The sequence below is a fragment of the Mycteria americana genome, unplaced genomic scaffold (assembly GCF_035582795.1).
Source record: "Mycteria americana isolate JAX WOST 10 ecotype Jacksonville Zoo and Gardens unplaced genomic scaffold, USCA_MyAme_1.0 Scaffold_27, whole genome shotgun sequence".
Taxonomy (NCBI): Eukaryota; Metazoa; Chordata; class Aves; order Ciconiiformes; family Ciconiidae; genus Mycteria; species Mycteria americana.
In genome coordinates, this window is record NW_027445609.1 from 3,048,891 (window position 1) to 3,053,485 (window position 4,595).

Here is a 4,595-nt window from a genome sequence, read left to right on the forward strand (position 1 = left end):
ATGCAGTTCCAAGGGACAGTGAAAACCAGGTAGAGCTTTCAGTGCTGGCAGCTTTCATGTGGGCGCAATCGCTGGACGTTTCAAATTTGGCAGCCGGGCTCTGCGAGAGTCACATAGGCATTGTTGCATCATAACCAACCAAGACTTTTGCGGACCGCGAATGTCTGTGCGGCAGCGAATGCAGTTCCAAGGGACAGTGAAAACCAGGTAGAGCTTTCAGTGCTGGCAGCTTTCGTGTGGGCGCAATCGGTGGATGTTTCGAATTTGGCAGCCGGGCTGTGCAAGATTCACATAGGCATTGTTGCACCATACCCAACCAAGGCTTTTGCAGAGCGCGAATGTCTGTGCGGCAGTGAATGCAGTTCCAAGGGACAGTGAAAACCAGGTAGAGCTTTCAGTGCTGGCGGCTTTCGTGTGGGCGCAATCGGTGTACGTTTCGAATTTGGCAGCCGAGCTCTGCGAGAGTCATATAGCCATTGTTGCATCATAACCAACCAAGGCTTTTGCGGACCGCGAATGTCTGCGCGGCAGCGAATGCAGGTCCAATGCACAGTGAAAACCAGGTAGAGCTTTCAGTGCTGGCAGCTTTCGTGTGGGCGCAATCGCTGGACGTTTCAAATTTGGCAGCCGGGCTCTGCCAGAGTCACATAGCCATTGTTGCGTCATAACCAACCAAGGCTTGCGCAGAGCGCGAATGTCTGTGTGGCAGCGAATGCAGTTCCAAGGGACAGTCAAAACCAGGTAGAGCTTTCAGTGCTGGCAGCTTTCGTGTGGGCGCAATCGCTGGACGTTTCAAATTTGGCAGCGGGCTCTGCGAGAGTCACATAGGCATTGTTGCATCATACCCAACCAAGGCTTTTGCAGAGCGCGACTGTCTGTGCGGCAGCGAATGCAGTTCCAAGGGACAGTGAAAACCAGGTAGAGCTTTCAGTGCTGGCAGCTTTCGTGAGGGCGCAATCGGTGTACAATTCAAATTTGGCAGCCGGGCTCTGCTAGAGTCACATAGGCATTGTTGCATCATAACCAACCAAGGCTTGCGCAGAGCGCGAATGTCTGTGCGGCAGCGAATGCAGTTCCAAGGGACAGTGAAAACCAGGTAGAGCTTTCAGTGCTGGCAGCTTTCGTGTGGGCGCAATCAGTGGACGTTTCAAATTTGGCAGCGGGCAGTGCGAGAGTCACATAGGCATTGTTGCATCATAACCAACCAAGGCTTTTGCAGAGCGCGAATGTCGGTGCGGCAGCGAATGCAGTTCCAAGGGACAGTGAAAACCAGGTAGAGCTTTCAGTGCTGGCAGCTTTCGTGTGGGCGCAATCGCTGGACGTTTCGAATTTGGCAGCCGGGCTCTGCATGAGTCACATAGGCATTGTTGCATCATAACCAACCAAGGCTTGCGCAGAGCGCGAATGTCTGTGCGGCAGCGAATGCAGTTCCAAGGGACAGTGAAAACCAGGTAGAGCTTTCAGTGCTGGCAGCTATCGTGTGGGCGCAATCGCTGGATGTTTCGAATTTGGCAGCCGGTCTCTGCCAGAGTCACATAGGCATTGTTGCATCATAACCAACCAAGGCTTTTGCGGAGCGCGAATGTCGGTGCGGCAGCGAATGCAGTTCCAAGGGACAGTGAAAACCAGGTAGAGCTTTCAGTGCTGGCAGCTTTCGTGTGGGCGCAATCGCTGGACGTTTCAAATTTGGCAGCCGGGCTCTGCCAGAGTCACATAGGCATTGTTGCATCATAACCAACCAAGGCTTGCGCAGAGCGCGAATGTCTGTGCGGCAGCGAATGCAGTTCCAAGGGACAGTGAAAACCAGGTAGAGCTTTCAGTGCTGGCAGCTTTCATGTGGGCGCAATCGCTGGACGTTTCAAATTTGGCAGCCGGGCTCTGCAAGAGTCACATAGGCATTGTTGCATCATACCCAACCAAGGCTTTTGCAGAGCGCGAATGTCTGTGCGGCAGCGAATGCAGTTCCAAGGGACAGTGAAAACCAGGTAGAGCTTTCAGTGCTGGCAGCTTTCGTGTGGGCGCAATCGCTGGACGTTTCAAATTTGGCAGCCGGGCTCTGCCAGAGTCACATAGGCATTGTTGCATCATAACCAACCAAGGCTTTTGCGGACCGCGAATGTCTGTGCGGCAGCGAATGCAGGTCCAAGGGACAGTGAAAACCAGGTAGAGCTTTCAGTGCTGGCAGCTTTCGTGTGGGCGCAATCGCTGGACGTTTCAAATTTGGCAGCCGAGCTCTGCGAGAGTCATATAGCCATTGTTGCATCATAACCAACCAAGGCTTTTGCGGACCGCGAATGTCTGTGCGGCAGCGAATGCAGGTCCAATGCACAGTGAAAACCAGGTAGAGCTTTCAGTGCTGGCAGCTTTCGTGTGGGCGCAATCGCTGGACGTTTCAAATTTGGCAGCCGGGCTCTGCCAGAGTCACTTAGCCATTGTTGCGTCATAACCAACCAAGGCTTGCGCAGAGCGCGAATGTCTGTGCGGCAGCGAATGCAGTTCCAAGGGACAGTGAAAACCAGGTAGAGCTTTCAGTGCTGGCAGCTTTCATGTGGGCGCAATCGCTGGACGTTTCAAATTTGGCAGCCGGGCTCTGCGAGAGTCACATAGGCATTGTTGCATCATAACCAAACAAGGCTTGCGCAGAGCGCGAATGTCTGTGCGGCAGCGAATGCAGTTCCAAGGGACAGTGAAAACCAGGTAGAGCTTTCTGTGCTGGCAGCTTTCGTGTGGGCGCAATTGCTGGACGTTTCAAATTTGGCAGCCGGTCTCTGCCAGAGTCACATAGGCATTGTTGCCTCATAACCAACCAAGGCTTGCGCTGATCGCGAATGTCTGTGCGGCAGCGAATGCAGTTCCAAGGGACAGTGAAAACCAAGTAGAGCTTTCAGTGCTGGCAGCTTTCGTGTGGGCGCAATCGCTGGACGTTTCGAATTTGGCAGCCGGGCTCTGCCAGAGTCACATAGGCATTGTTGCATCATAACCAACCAAGGCTTGCGCAGAGCGCGAATGTCTGTGCGGCAGCGAATGCAGTTCCAAGGGACAGTGAAAACCAGGTAGAGCTTTCAGTGCTGGCAGCTTTCGTGTGGGCGCAATCGCTGGACGTTTCAAATTTGGCAGCCGGGCTCTGCCAGAGTCACATAGGCATTGTTGCATCATAACCAACCAAGGCTTGCGCAGAGCGCGAATGTCTGTGCGGCAGCGAATGCAGTTCCAAGGGACAGTGAAAACCAGGTAGAGCTTTCAGTGCTGGCAGCTTTCGTGTGGGCGCAATCGCTGGACGTTTCAAATTTGGCAGCCGGGCTCTGCCAGAGTCACATAGGCATTGTTGCATCATAACCAACCAAGGCTTGCGCAGAGCGCGAATGTCTGTGCGGCAGCGAATGCAGTTCCAAGGGACAGTGAAAACCAGGTACAGCTTTCAGTGCTGGCAGCTTTCGTGTGGGCGCAATCGCTGGACGTTTCAAATTTGGCAGCCGGGCTCTGCGAGAGTCACATAGGCATTGTTGCATCATAACCAACCAAGACTTTTGCGGACCGCGAATGTCTGTGCGGCAGCGAATGCAGTTCCAAGGGACAGTGAAAACCAGGTAGACCTTTCAGTGCTGGCAGCTTTCGTGTGGGCGCAATCGGTGGATGTTTCGAATTTGGCAGCCGGGCTGTGCAAGATTCACATAGGCATTGTTGCACCATACCCAACCAAGGCTTTTGCAGAGCGCGAATGTCTGTGCGGCAGTGAATGCAGTTCCAAGGGACAGTGAAAACCAGGTAGAGCTTTCAGTGCTGGCGGCTTTCGTGTGGGCGCAATCGGTGTACGTTTCGAATTTGGCAGCCGAGCTCTGCGAGAGTCATATAGCCATTGTTGCATCATAACCAACCAAGGCTTTTGCGGACCGCGAATGTCTGTGCGGCAGCGAATGCAGGTCCAATGCACAGTGAAAACCAGGTAGAGCTTTCAGTGCTGGCAGCTTTCGTGTGGGCGCAATCGCTGGACGTTTCAAATTTGGCAGCCGGGCTCTGCCAGAGTCACATAGCCATTGTTGCGTCATAACCAACCAAGGCTTGCGCAGAGCGCGAATGTCTGTGCGGCAGCGAATGCAGTTCCAAGGGACAGTCAAAACCAGGTAGAGCTTTCAGTGCTGGCAGCTTTCGTGTGGGCGCAATCGCTGGACGTTTCAAATTTGGCAGCGGGCTCTGCGAGAGTCACATAGGCATTGTTGCATCATACCCAACAAAGGCTTTTGCAGAGCGCGACTGTCTGTGCGGCAGCGAATGCAGTTCCAAGGGACAGTGAAAACCAGGTAGAGCTTTCAGTGCTGGCAGCTTTCGTGAGGGCGCAATCGGTGTACAATTCAAATTTGGCAGCCGGGCTCTGCGAGAGTCACATAGGCATTGTTGCATCATAACCAACCAAGGCTTGCGCAGAGCGCGAATGTCTGTGCGGCAGCGAATGCAGTTCCAAGGGACAGTGAAAACCAGGTAGAGCTTTCAGTGCTGGCAGCTTTCGTGTGGGCGCAATCAGTGGACGTTTCAAATTTGGCAGCGGGCAGTGCGAGAGTCACATAGGCATTGTTGCATCATAACCAACCAAGGCTTTT